General features: G+C 39.0%; 1 pseudogene; it reads right to left on the reverse strand.

Annotated features, from left to right (window-relative positions):
- Positions 1 to 1,622: 1,622 nt before the first annotated feature.
- On the reverse strand, positions 1,623 to 2,116 carry LOC116867974 (annotated as a pseudogene).
- Positions 2,117 to 15,347: the final 13,231 nt, after the last annotated feature.

Consider the following 15,347-nt stretch of genomic DNA (forward strand, 5'->3'; position numbering starts at 1 on the left):
AAAAACTCCACAAACTGAGTGAGACAGGCATGTAAAGACAATAGATTGATTGTCCCTGGTATGTTTGGGCAACAATCCTACTTTTCATAGGAGGACTGGGCTTTGAAATTTGGGGTACCACCCTGCCCAGTGCTATGTGCCGTATCACTGGGGCATTAGTAGAAGAGCTAGCCATCTGGGGAATTTGGCATCTTAGATGCATAGTCTTTCGACGTTTCTACCCGCCTGTAGTTCCTAGTTTTTCCTTGCTGTGTGCTAGCTCACTCAGGTATCTTCCTATTCAATTTCCCCAGGACAGACTACAAGTCATCTCTAAGGTCCCACTGCCTGGAAAGTATTTTGATTTCTGACTTGTGCTTCAGAGTATCTCCAGGGCATTTCTCCAGCCCTCCTTCCTTGTCCTTCACACCAGTTACATCACCAAACAAAGTTTACTGGGGTTACAAAGCTCGGATCAGAGGTATGGGCAGCTTTTCACAGTATAGTCAATTTATAATGTAGAACATTTTGTATACTTGAAAATCGCGAATGACCAACAGTTTGAGATATCTTTCCACATAGTATCAAGCTAGTCAGTATCAAGCTAGGATTTAGCCTTCTTCCACTGTTGAACGGAATTAAAACCTGTATGTTTAAAAAAATCACTATCACATGTTATGAAAATGAATTTTAACTATCCTCTAAGAACCTCAAAATATTCTTGCTCAAGAAAAACATTAAGAAAATAAAAGATACATGATAATATTGGAAGAATATTTCACTAAATGGGGGAAAGACATTAATTTATTATTGCTGGGTTTTGGGAGGTTTTCTATTTTTATTTTATTGTCTTCATCATTTCATTTTTTAGGAATCAAGATAAGTTTACTCTTTTTTTTTTTAAAGATTTTATTTATTTATTTGACAGAGATTAGAAGTAGGCAGAGAGGCAGGCAGAGAGAGGAAGGGAAGCAGGCTCCCTGCTGAGCAGAGAGCCCAATGTGGGATTCAATCCCAGGACCCTGGGATCATGACCTGAGCCGAAGGCAGAGGCTTTAACCCACTGAGCGACCCAGGTGCCCCAAGATAAGTTTACTCTTAATGCCCATCAACAATTTCACCCATGTTTTGTTTCTTAAATGCCACATTTGGGTGAAATCATATGGCATTTGTCTTTCTCTGGCTGACTTATTTCACTTAGCATTAGAAACCTCTAGCTCCATCTACATCGCTGCAAATGGCAAGATTTCATTCTTTATTATGGCTAAGTAATATTCCTTTCTACATGTATATGTTACATCTTCTTTATCCATTCATCTATCAATGGACACCTGAGCTGCTTCTCTAGTTTGGTTGTTGTAAATAATTCTACAATAAACATAAGGGTGCATGTATCCCTTTATTTATTTATTTATTTATTTATTTATTTATTTATTTATTTTTGTGGTTTAGGTTTTATTTCATCATCATAAACTGAACTCTGCAATCCAGCTAGACCTGGGGATAAGGAACCATGGAGCCCACAGAACCACAGCGAGAGCACAGAGATTGTGGAGTATTGCTAACAAATGGGGGTAGAGGGTGCTCTTCTGAGCTACAGAAGGAATGGTCTGGTAGCTAAGATAAAACACAAGCCAGATTTATTAGATTTGTCCACAGTCAGCAATGGTGATCTTCTTGCTGGTCTTGCCATTCCTGGAGCTGACGCGCTCCATGTTTCTTCAGTCTTCATGCCCTCTTTGACCTTGCTGAAGACTACCTGCTTGCCATCCACCCAGTCAGTCTTGGCAGCACAGATGAAAAACTGGGAACTGTTTGTGTGGGGTCCAGCACTAGCCATGGACAAGGTGCTAGGACCCATGTGCTTCAGGATGAAATTCTCATCCTCACACGTCTCCCCACAGATAGACTTGTCACCAGTGCCATGATGGTGTGTGAAGTCACCACCCTGGCACATAAATCCTGGAATAATCCTGTGAAAGCAGGAAACTTTAGAAACAAATCCTTTCTCCCTAGTGCTCAGAGCTCAAGAGTTCTCTGCTGTCTTTGGAGCTTTGTCTGCAAACAGCTCAAAGGAGACATGGCCCAAGGACTCTCTGACCATGGCCATGTCAAAGAGCACAGTAAGGTTGACCATAGCTGGATAGTGAGGGTGGCTCCAGGTTGGCGGTGTCTGCAAGACACACATGTATCCCTTCAAATTGATGTTTTTATTTTAGAGGCATTTCTATGTATTTAAATATAAATCTTTTATCAGGCATATGATTATAAGTATTTGCTCTCCATCTTTGGTTTCTCTTTTCATTCTCTGAATAAGGTATTTACAGAACACAACTTTTTAATTCTATGAAGTCTAATTTATCGATTTGTTCTTTTATGGATAATCTATCTAAGATTAATAATTATTAGATAAATATCTAAGATAATGTATCTAAGATTCTTATCTAAGAAATCTTTGCTTAATTAAAATCTATAAGGATTTCGTACTATGTTTTCTTCCAGAAGTTTTATAGTTTTTTTTTAAACTTATGTTTATAACCCATTTTGAGTTAAATTTTGTATACAGTATGATATATATGTTGAAGCAATTTTTTGGCGTATATATCTAATTATTCCAGCATCATTTATTGAAAAGATCTTTTTTCACTAAATTATCTTGTTTTGTAAAAATCAATTGGTCCATAAATGTGTAGAAATATTTTTGAACTTTCTATTTCACGCCATTGATCTATTTGTCTATCATGTTGCACCAATTCTACCTTATCTAAATTAGTGCATCAATAAGTCAGGGAATGTTCGTCTTCCAACTATATATTTCCTTTTCAAAGTTGTTTTGGCAATTCTAAGACCTTTGCATTCCCATATGACTTTGAGAATTAGCTTGCATTTTTTTTTTTTTTTTACATTTTTACAAAATGCCTGCTGGAATTTTGAGTGGGATTACATTGAATCTATAAACTACCTCCAGAAGAATAGATACATTACAAATAGAGTATTTGGCCCCTAAACAAGATATATCATTAAATCATTTATGTATTTTAAATTTCTATTAATAGTTATTTATAATTTTCAGTATGCCCATCTTGTTCTTCTTTTTTCAGATTTATCCCAAAGCATTTCATAATGTTTATACTCTTCAAATTGTATTATATTTTAATTTCAATTTCCTATTGCTTGTTCTTAGTATATAATATTATAATTGACATATGTATGTAATCTATCCCATATCTTTGATAAACTCCCTTATTAATTATAGTAGTTTTTTAAGATTGCAACTGATGCTCTATATTGGGAATCATATCAAATGTGAATTAAAGGTTTTAGTTCTTTCTTTCCAAACTGGATTCCTTTTATGTCTTTTTCTTGACTTACTGAAATAGCTGGAATGTCCAGGATAATTTTGAATAAAAGTGGTGAGATCACAAATTTTTGTCTTGTTTCTAATTTTAGGGAGAAAGAATTCAAACTTTCATCATCCAGGATCATGGAAGCTGTAGGTTTTTGGTAGGTACCCTTTGTCAGGTTGAGAAAGTTCTCTTCTATTGCTAGTATCATCACAATATCTTTATTATGAAAGAATGTTAAGTTTTGTCAACCACTTTTCCTGCATCTTTAGAGATGATCCTATGATTTTTCTTCTTTTGTTTGTTCATATGGTGAATTACATTTTGAATATCAAATGTCAAACTAACCTTGTGCTCCTGGATGAACTTTTCTTGTCATGATTTATTGTTCTTTACATTTAGTACTGAATTCAATTTCAAATGGGCAAAAGATTTGAGTAAACATTTCACCAAATAAAATATATACATGGTCAATAAGCACGAAAGTATATTCAACATTTTTAGTCATTAAGAAAATGCAAATTAAAATTTCAGTAAAATGCCACCCACACCTACTGAAATGGTTAAGATTAAATTAAAAAGACCTACTATACCAAGTGTTAATGGGAATGTAAAGCAACTGGAACTCTAAAAACCTGCTGCTGAGAACATAAATTGATACAACCTATTTGGAAGATAGGTCGATAGATTCTAAAAAAGTTAAACATATTATATCATGTGATCCAACCATTAACCCAAGAGAAATGAAGGCATATGTTTGTTCAAAAATGTTTACAGCAAGATCTATAAAAACTTTGTAATAGCCCAAAAACTGGAAACAACCCAAGTTTATGGTTATACCAAGCTTTTGTATCAATACAGTACAATACAAATACAGCATTAAAAAGAAATGAATTATTGATAGATGACAGAACATAGATAAGTCTCCAAATAGTTAAGAATGAAAGAACCCAAAAAGAAGAAAGACATGTTATATAATACTTTTTTTTTTTTTTTAAATGAAAAGTAACCTACAGTGACAGATATGAAATCAGTAGTTGCCTTGGGATACAGCAGGTGCAGAGAGAGCTGTGAGGGAGAGGAGCCTGACAAAGGGGTACAAAGAAACTTCTAAGGTTCATTATCTCGATTAGGGTGATACTTTTATGAGTCAAAAGTATGCTTTCAATATGTATAGTTTACTGTATATCAATCATTTCTCAATATAACTGTTAAAAATCAAAAAAGGGTTAATATCCTGATCTATGAAAAATTTACAATCCACACACAAAATTCTGTATACAGTATTTCTTCATTATATATTATATAATACTATTATATATTATTCAATATTTAAATTTAATATGTAACATTAAATTTAATTTTAAATATAATATATAATATTGTTACAGAATATTATATATTTATTATATATAATTATACATTCACACACACACCCCAAATAGAAAAACTAGCAAATGAAATAAATGGGAAATTCACAAACAAAAAGAGAAATATACACATTTTTAATAGACACATTTTTGGAAGTTCAAACTCATTCATAATCAAAGAAATTTAAATTAAATTTAAATTAAAACAAGAATGAATGAATCACACGTGTGTGTTTAATTTTCCTAGAAATTAACAGCCTATTTTCCAAATAGCAGCATTATAAATTATACAAATCATATGTTGAAAAGATCCTTGGTGAAAAAACATTCTCACACTCTGCTACACCAGTGAGAACTACACAACCTTTCTAAAGTGCCTTTTGGTAATATACATATCAAGAATGCCAGAAACAATCATAACATGTGACCTGTGACTTCAGTATTTCTACTCCTTGGAATTTATCCAAAGGAAACAATCAGAGAAAAACATGAAGAGTAATGTAATGAAGGCCAAAAATACGGCAACTTATAAACTGAATTTCAGAAATACACTAATGTCCAAAAAATAATGTGTTGTTTAAAAAATCTAGAATGTATCCAAAGGGTAAATTGCTGTACTACAGTAAAGTCCATTAAGCTCAGTGTTTCATATATCCAATGTTATGAAAACACATCTGACTCGATATTTAGGATCCAGACATATACGTGCAGTCCGATTCCCTCAGTATTTCATATTCACAGGTAAGCTCATACAAACACAGAAACACATATATCTGAACTCTTTTCTGATCAAAAGTAAATCTATCACAATGTTCAAAGATGTGTTCAGTGATAAAACTTGGCATGACTTTTTTACATTCCTTTTTATATGTTTTTCCATTTCTAAGGTTTTTTTAAATCATGAAACATGTCATTTTCCAAAGATATAAATAAATGTGGTGAGCAACAATGAGTAATTTTTGTTTCATTTGTATCATCCACACCTGACATAGGACACATGTGTTTGCAATCAGGCAAGGGTGTGGAACAAAAACGTATCCCCTTGTGATCAGGCAAACTGTGCAAGGCATGAGCGGGGATACTCCTTTTGCTCAGAGCGCTGAAATAATCTCAGTTAAAAATTAACATGAACAATTATCTACAATGTCACTTCTTCCACCTTCTCAACCTCACCCATCCTTCTTTTAATATTGTTTCATTGTGCGTCTTTTCAAAGCATGTTAAGCCCTGTTTGGGAATTTTTTTTCCAAGGGTGCTACAGTAACGCTTTTTGCCTCCAGGAAAGTTAGTTCAAAACAGACATGAAGAAAATGAAGAAGGAAATGTAGATGGCAAAACAGAAGTGATGGAAATAGCTCAAGGTCAGAGCCAGAAATTTAACTTTTTCCAGGAAGGGAAGGGAGGACCTACAGAAAGAAGGAAATCAGTGATTGATAGCAGCAGCTGGGGAGGCCTTTTTGATCAAAGGGCGCAATGGTAGTCACCCATATCAGAAGGGTTTCTCCTTACACGCCAAATGGCTGGTCCCAAGTCGTGCTCTGGTCCACTAGGATTATGGTGAGACTGGCTCGGGTAACTAGCAAACTAATTTCCCTAAGGAATAATTGGAGGTGTTTTGACAGATCTGAATTATGTCACTGGTAAGGTTTGGTGACCTTTACCATACATCTTATTTTATGGGTAAGTTAAACAGAACATTCTGTAATTATAATTCCATATTCTCTGATTTGTAGGGGTTTAGGGTTTTGGGGGGGAGGTTGGTGGTTTTTTGTTGTTGGTGGTGGTGGTGGTGGTGGTTTTTGTTTTTGTTTTTGTTTTTGTCCTTACAAAGCAGTGCAACATCTTCCTTCTCCTCCCCCCCCCCCTTAAGTGACCCTGATTTTTTTGGAGAAATTATTTATTAAGTTTTTACATAAATGCTCAATTTTATATTTATGGAGACCCCTCTAGCTCCTTCCCTTAACCCAGTGAATGGTCTTAAGAGTGTTTCTCTTGCAGACAAATTATATCCTACATATTTGCTGGTTCTGAGCCATCCTCCACTTCCTCATCAAGGCCCAGCCATGAACTTACAAGAAGGGACAGAAATAACCTCAAATCTTTAGCTCTTTGATGGTTTTCTTTGACCTTTTTAGCTCCTTGCTGCTATGGTCCCTCAGCTGCTCCTATCATAGGATCCAGCTCTGACGTTAAATACCTGGTATTTCAACAGGGTTCAAATGTTCATATAGTAATTACTTCCTGATTACACATCCCTACCATTCACTTCCAGTTTCTAAAAACACAGAGAGACCAATGGCATTTCCTGTTGAAAAACCAGAATTATGTGAATACTAATTTTAGCCGTTTATATTTCAAAGCAATTCTGTAATAATAAATTCTAAGTGGCTTCAAAAGTAATATGAGATATATGTACAATATTTCTGAAAAGTCTATTTTTTAGAATATTGATTATGAGACTGTGCTGAGCGCCCAGCATGATGTATACTAATAAATCTGCAACCAGATCTATCACTGGGAGACGTCTAACCACTGAGACAACGTAAAGATCGTACACATTTCCAGAGAGAAAAGAAATGTTCACATATGAAAGATCAGGAATTAGAATGGTTACTTCCCACAACAACTACTAGAAGTTTAAAGGTAATGAAACAGCATTTCCAAAAGTCTGGTTGAAAATTATTTACAATTAGCATTCTGTACAAAGCCAGACCACCAGTCAAGCCTGAGGATAGAACACAAACATTTTTCAGACCTTCCAAGTCTTGAGATAGGACAGAAATGATTGAAAGTGGTTTTCTCTGGCTATTTGGACAGGATATCATTGTTTTGCAACTAGCTCCCTAGAAATATTTAACTCCTTAAAACATCAATACTTTTTATTAATGTGCATCAACACTTTTTATTAATAATCAACAATTTTTGTTGATAATAGGACTATTAATAAAAATTGAGCAGAAAGGGTGTCTGGGTGACTCAGTCGATTAAGTGTTTGCCTTTGGCTCTGGTTGTGGTCCCAAGGTCCTGGGATAGAGCCCTGAGTCCATTGGACTCTCTTCTCAGTTAAGAACCTGCTTCTCCCTCTGGCTGCTTGTGCTCTCTCTCTGTCAAATAAATAAATAAAATCTTAAAAAGAAAAAAATGAGGAGTGCCTGGGTGGCTCAGTTGGTTAAGCAGCTGCCTTCTTCTCAGGCCATGATCCTTGAGTCCTAGGATGGAATTCCGCATCTAGCTCCCTGCTCGGCAGGGAGTCTGCTTCTCCTTCTGACCCTCCTCCTCCTCGTGCTCTCTCTCGCTCTTTCTTTCTCTCTCTCTCTCTCTCTCAAATAAATAAAATCTTTTTAAAAAAAAGAAAAAGAAAAAGAAAAAAGTTGAACAAAAGAGGGTGGTGAACATGAAAAGAAAAAAGCTGATGCCATCTTGGTTCTTACTTTTTCTTCTCTCTCTTTTTTTTTTTTTTTTAGGAGAGAGAGAGTGCATGTCTTTGCGTGCATGCAGGGAGGGAGAGGAGCAGCGGGAGAGGGAGAGAATCCTAAGCAGGCTCCATGCCCAGCTTAGAGCCCAACTCGGGTCTCGATCTCACAACCCAGAGATCATGACCTGAGCTGAAATCAAGAATTGTCACTTAATGACTGAGCCATCCAGGTGCCCCTTATTACTTGTATTTAGTAATTCATTGTTTTGAGCTCCTTCTTTATATTTTTGGTACATAGAAATATTGGATACAATCCTTACCCTCAGGGTTCTGTAGTCTAGTGGAAATGATACAGTGTAGCACATACTATCATAAAAAGTAGAAAATTTCAAAGGAGGCTCTCTGGTGCAGGCATCTGCATGGTCCTTGGCATGGGGAGGCTATCAAGGGGGGAAGGGGGGCAGTGAGAGGGGTGGAGAATGCTCTTGTGGGTGTTTGCAGGGGACCTCATGTGATTTAATTTGCTATAATCCAGAGCATGGGTAAGAGGAATTAAGCTGGGAAGGCAGGCTGCAAATATATTGTGGGGGCTGGTTCTGCCAGCTTAGAGGTTTCTAGGGCTTCAAATGCTTTTCCCATGTACTTTGACCTTTTGTTTTCAGAAATGTAAATCTGTAGAAAGAAATGGTGAAGTCTAGCTATTGCATTATTCATAAAGCATGCTGTCTCTTAAAGTTCTCACCTCCTGAATCTTCTTCTATCCCACAAGAGACTTTACCAGTCTCTCTAATTAAACTTCTCATTCCCAAGGGAGTTTTTTATGTTATGGACACCTTTATATGAGAAAGTATCATCTGTATTCTTCTCTTAACTCAACCTAAGCCTTTTTCTCTCCCCAAAAAGTTAGGGAATGAATAAAAGTAAAAATTATTCACTTCCTGAATTCTTTCACATTTTTAGTGATTATTGAAACGGCTCTGATTTTGTACTGGGGGCTGGGGGGCAGTGTTGATTAATTAACATCAAGTGCACAAGAAATCCTTATATATGAAAGGGTAGGCTTGTAGCAAGGGCTTTGTGTTTTGCCCTTCTCACATCCCACTTTTCTATTGAGTTCTAGAAGGACAAACTGACACTCTGGTCCTATGGGACACCACCTTGATCCCCCACATATAGGAGTATATCAGAGGCTTAATATCCCTTTTAGGGTATCCTGACTTAAAGAGTCTCCTTACAGACAGGGAGCTCTTCTAAAACAGTAACAGCTAAGAGAACAGCTACCAGGGAAAATTTATCGAAGCCTTCTGTCTGAGCCTTTACTCTGATTTCCAGCCAGTTAGATCTCTCTGTTCCCAACTTGGCTTTCCCCCAATTCTAAGCTTTAGATCCTTAACCCCCTGTAGATGTGTCTCAGAATCATATTGTCCATCCTTTTCATTCATCTCTCTGGGATCTGCTCACAAAGCTTACTTCCAGATTATGGATTCAGCAAGACTTCTGATATTGCAATCTGTATAATGATCAAGCACATTCCAGATTTTTTTTTTTTTTTTTTTTTTTTTTTTTTTTTCCATCCTTTGGGCTTGGTAGAAGGAAAAACAGTGGCAACAGACCAACTGAAGGGTGAAGTACATTCAGCCAGTGTACTCAGTGAATAATGCCCTTCCTTTGGGGCCCAGGCTTTTGTTTCCATCTCCTTCTTACTAGTTTCTATGGAGCACAACTAAATATTTGGGGACTGGCAAGCCTAGGCTCCTATCTGTTGCATCTACACCACAATTTGGGGGCATTTGACCACTAACTTAGTGTTGGAACTCTAACCTAGCACCAGGACCTTTAGTAAGACGAAGCTGAGGGAGTAAAAGTGATCCAATTACGAGCTCAGATGGTCAGAGGAACCATAGCGGTGGTTGGAAAGCTAAGATTTCCAGGTCCATCTAGTTACTATATGGATCCCAAGTAAATACCAGAAGAAGTATGAAACCAAGAAGACTAAGCAGAGGATGAGGAGTAAGGAAAGGCAACCAACTGTGTGTCAGCTACTGGTATAGGGATTTATTACATTTTCTCATTTAACTTGGACAAAAACTCTATAAAGAGAAAGGGGTGGGATACAAAGACTTCTTGAACACCGTAATAGTCAGCTTTTGCTGTAGTAATAAACGATACCAGGATCTCAGTTGTCTTTAACAACAAACCATATACTTCTTGCTCTTCAGTCTACAGGTTGACCTTGACTCTATTGGGCTCTGCTGGGCTCAGCTGGGCTCGAGTAAACTCCATATGCTTTGTTACTTGGGGGGATATGCTTTTCACGGTGGTGGAGCAGAATCTCAAGAGGAGTGAGCAGAATCCCATGATATCATAAAAAGTTTCTGCTAGGAACTACCACATACCCCCTACCATCCAGAGCTTGTCTGTGCCCAAGCCAACCCATACATCAATGGAGTGAGGATGTTATACTTGGCACACACAATCACGTGGCACTGATTATCCTTATCGTGAGTAGAATATTGTCGGAGGCAACCCATACAGTCTCTCCCTAGGTCTCACCCTTGTGTCAAGTACTTTAAAAAAAAAAAAAAAATTCTCTTGCTAAAATAGTTTAAGAGATAGAAAGTATCTCTGACTTTATAGATAAGGAATTAGAGACTTGGAGGGGTTAAGTAATTTGCTGAAGACTGGCAAGTGTCCGATAAGGAATTTAAACTCTACCTGCCTGATTCTCAAATCCATGTTCTTTTCACAATACTTTTGTCTAGAAAGACTACAATGCTAAGATTTAAAAGAACCTAAGACCACCGATGGGAAATTTATGCATGAAGCAGAAACTGTGAGAATATTTTCTATATAGAGTTAAAATATAAACCTAATTAAGGATAATGAGTGTAAATATTAGAAAATCTTAGAAACCCTCTTTTGTAATGTTACCATTTGAAAGGATGGGGTAGAATGAGGTAATGATTAGAGTCAGCCTTAAACAGAACTACAGAGAAAGCTTTTTTTTCCATGTCTTTCTGTCCCTTTTATTTATTTCCCATTTTATTAGAGGCTCCTACCACCTGATCCAGAAGCTGGCTACTCCCAGCTCCTTCTTGCAGCCCTTGCCTTGTGCCAGCCTTCCCAACAAACGTTCAAGTTATAGAATGCTCCTCTTTCCGACACCGCATAAAATCTCCAGGCCATCAGTGTTCCAATCAGAAGGTATATATTATGAAAGGTGATCCCTGAGAGAGTAATGTCTGAGCCTCAGATAATACATTTCATATTTCTAATTTGACCCTCTGACCCTGGGACCTATTGCTAAAGGAGGTATATTTCAGTGGTAGCACTTTCTGATAACTCCACAATCGGGCACAGACACTTCAATTAATCTATATGCATGGGGAGTGATACAATTTTTATGAAGGGGCAAAAGCCCCCCTTCTCACTCATAGTCTATTGTCAAGTAGACCTTATGCCTGGTTGTAAATAGTTGTGTAGTCACCAACTGGGATGTCTCTTTACATTTTTACCATGAAATACTTCTTATTGGGGGAAAGAGGTGTTTTGGTCTGTGAACTTGGGGAAAAGCCATTCTATGCATATTGACTATGAGGAACAAAAGCAGAGAGGGTTTTATTTATAAGTCCTTCTAAAAATATGTTCACTATTCCTCTACTGCACTGAAATAGAGGGTCTTAAGGGAAACAGAGAAAAGAGAATGGGAAGACAGTGCCTGCCTTCACCTTTCTCTGCCTTCACCTTTTGAGCTAGCCAATTACAAAATCAAGTTCACCGTAATGAAAAATAGAGACAGAGTCATCCACAATATGCTTATTGTGCGCTTGGCACACAGTTGGTGCTCAACATCTGCTTGTTGAATGAATGAATGAATGTGTGAGTGAGTGTGTGCGAGTGAATGTGTTGATGTGTCTGAGTCAGGCCTTAGAGTTCCCTCAATATGTTAAGGGACTTCTCACTCGTGTCTATCCAACATTTGAACAGTCAGAAATATTCCATATTTATATCCTACGAGCTCTGTTTGGTGGTTTAAAATGGCATCAGAGCTCTCTCAGATGCTACTGTGATCCGGTATGTTCGTAACAATTTTCCTTAAACGCCACTAGAAGTAGGTGTCTTCGCACTTCTCTTACATATGTGTATGCGCATCACCAAAATATTTTTGTAATAGGATAGGATTCTGAATAAATTGCCAAAAGAGGAACTACTCTCTTTATAAAGTGTGGGAATGCTATTTGCACATTTAAAAAGGAACACCTACCATGTACGAGCCTTTCCATGTATGTAAAACACACATACACACACACACACACACCCCGTAGCGTTTTACATTGCTCTCAAGGGCGGCCATTTAAAGTCTTGGTCCACTGACCATGGCGTATGGCTTGGCGAAAAGGGAATGGGGGTCAGTAAGAGGAGGGCAGTGTGGTAGAGAGAGGACAAAAGTGAGTAAGTGGATCATGGCTAATGTCAGAATTCCAGAAATGCCTGGGATGCCTGCAGCATTCCTGCTGGAGGCTGAAATAACAGAGCAGAGTGACCCCAGCTCTAGAGACTCCCGCTTCATTTATCTTGCACTGGAAACCCCTGTAAAAATGGTCCTTCGCCCGGCTTGAGCACTGACCTACACTTAAATCGAAAGAAACCAATAACAGTTTTACTTACAATCCCCAATGCCAATATGTCTGAAAAAATATGTTGTGAAGGGAAGGGCGGAGAAGAAAAAAGCCTCCATGCGCATAACTTATCTTTGACTGTCACAAAATCAATAGGCTTTACTGAGCCCAGGAAATTCAATAGCTCGGCATTCATAACAAAGATTGGTTTGGGTGATTTGTCTCTCTCTAATAAGGCAGGCTTTGGACCCCAGCTTCCCTTCCTTTAAAACTCAAAGGGGGTGGGATTTCTTCATCCCAGCCAAGTCCTCTTGCTTGTCTATTGTCGGGACTTCACAATGGCCCCGCTTGTCTAGCCAAGCCTTGCTTCCCCCAGGAGCACAGACCTCACATTGGGGCGTGAAGCAACAGATGCCGCCTTTCCACCAGTATTCAGCCTCCCTCCGCCGGCCTGACAGCCTTTTCATGCACCATGGATTCATCTGGTTCAACGAAAAACCCAGAGCAAAACTGCAAGTATTTGTTTTTTTTTTTGTTTTTTTTTCCTGGAGACCACTTTATAGAATGTGTCCAGATATTCACTCTGGAAACTAGGCCCGCTGCAGAAATATGTGAAAAAGATGTGAGCGCCCTGACCCGACCCTGTTCTCTGAAGAAGCCTGTGCCCAGGCACCCACCGACGTGTTTAGTCAAGTGGAGAGGGGGAGGGCAAGGGGGAGAGAAGAGGCTGGCTACTGTCTGTGGAACACCGCTCCCAGGGCTTGCCAGCTCAGCGGCTGGACAGCACCCAACACAGGCCCTTGAACACAGCAGGCAATCAATAGATGTCAGCTGAATCACAGTAAACATCGAATACACATTGAATTCCTAACATGTGCCCGTCACTTCACGTGCTGGACGCTGGTCCTTATCGTCATAACACACTGACAAATGGATATATCAATATTCCTGTTGCACAAAAGACAAAAGCTGAGGTTCAGAGAAGTTAAAAAAGAGGACCAAAATCACACAAATAATCTGAGTGGAATCCAGTCAGCATCTCTCTCCTCCAAGGCCTGACCTTTTTCAGTATTCTAGAGCATTTCTCTTAGCGACGTTGGCAGGCCCAGGAATGAGCAAGCAAAGCCACGTTAAGTGATATTGTTTGTGGGATGTGAGGGTTAGGGTAGTTCTCATCGAAACATCCTTTGTCAGTCTACGTAACTCTACTAGACTTGGAAATCCTGGGTCTTAGTTTTGCCCCTGCAACGAACTCATTCCTTTTGCTGTGTAGATACATGAGGAGAAGTGTGTGAACATACTTTCTAAATCCTAGACAGTCTCAAAGTATAGGACAGAGAGAGCAGTTGAGGCACAGCCCTGTCTAGAAACAGAGAGAGAGGCTGATCAACAGACCAAAGAACAGGTTGAGAAGTACCAGTTGGGTGACGGCTGTCTTTCCGTCCCAAAGCCGCTCTTAGAGTCCCTCTTGAGAAAGCAAGAGATAAACATCAATCAATCAGTCAATAAGACACTATCCGCATGCTTACTCTGTGTTCACCCTTGATTCATCTGTGAGCCACTTGCAGTTCGGACCAGAGGTTTGGAGGCTGGGGCCACCACTGAGAAATAAGGCGATGGGAGCCTGGCCGAGAGGGGCTGCAGAGGCGACATGTAAGAGGTCAGGGCTGTAGAGCGACCTGTCCCCCTCTACCTTTTCTAGGCAGGAGCCCTCTCCCCTGACAACTCCTGATGCATTCAAAGAGTGAGTCAGCACAGAGCTGCCAGCGTGGGGAGAAGGTTGGCTCTCTTCCCCAGGATGAGCAGCTGGCAGATGAGCGGAGTAGAATTTGAAGAGAGAAGAGGAAACCAATGCACCGAGTCATGGAAACAGCTGTTAGCTACTCGAAACATGATGGGTGAAAGAGCATGGAGCCATCACATACTGGTCAATCTGTTCCCCCACATGTTCAAAAACCTCAGAGTCTAAGCATGAACATAGGCAAGGAAAATGATTTGTGTTTGTTAAGGCCATTAATGCTGTTACATGTTGTATGTGCTAGGACTGAGTTTACTGTGACAGAAAATTAGAATAAAAATGGCTAAAGGAAGGTAGAAATACCTTCCATGATGTGCACACATGCGGTCTGAAGGTGGTGGGGCAAGGCTGAGAGGGCGGCGTCAGATAGTCAGTCATAAGGAACCCAGCCAGGCGCCTTCTCTCTCGTACTGTCTCGCCATTCCATCTTCCACCTGTGACATCTGCCTAACGGTCCAAGACCAAAACTCAAGCTCTAGCCAGTATCTCTGAATTCCAGCCAGCAAAAGGAGGAAGAAACAAACATAGATAAGCCGTATTCTCTTCGGTGCAGTTCTCTAAAAGTCTCATGTGACACTTATATTCCATAGCCAAACTCATGGCTTGATCTAGCTAGCTGTGAGGGAGATTGCTGGATAAGTTCCAGCTAAAATCTGTCTGTTCTGTCATTATAGAAGAAAGGGAGGTTGTATGCTAGGAGCCAATTTGTAGTATCTGTCATACAGACTTGATCAAAAATAATACCAAAGCTGCATCTAGCCAAAGCTAGAAGACACCCGCGGAAGAGACCACTGACTCGTTCCTATTTCATCTAGATGTCTG

The sequence above is a fragment of the Lontra canadensis genome, unplaced genomic scaffold (genome assembly GCF_010015895.1).
Source record: "Lontra canadensis isolate GAN:19392208 unplaced genomic scaffold, GSC_riverotter_1.0 scaffold13, whole genome shotgun sequence".
NCBI classification, from domain to species: Eukaryota; Metazoa; Chordata; class Mammalia; order Carnivora; family Mustelidae; genus Lontra; species Lontra canadensis.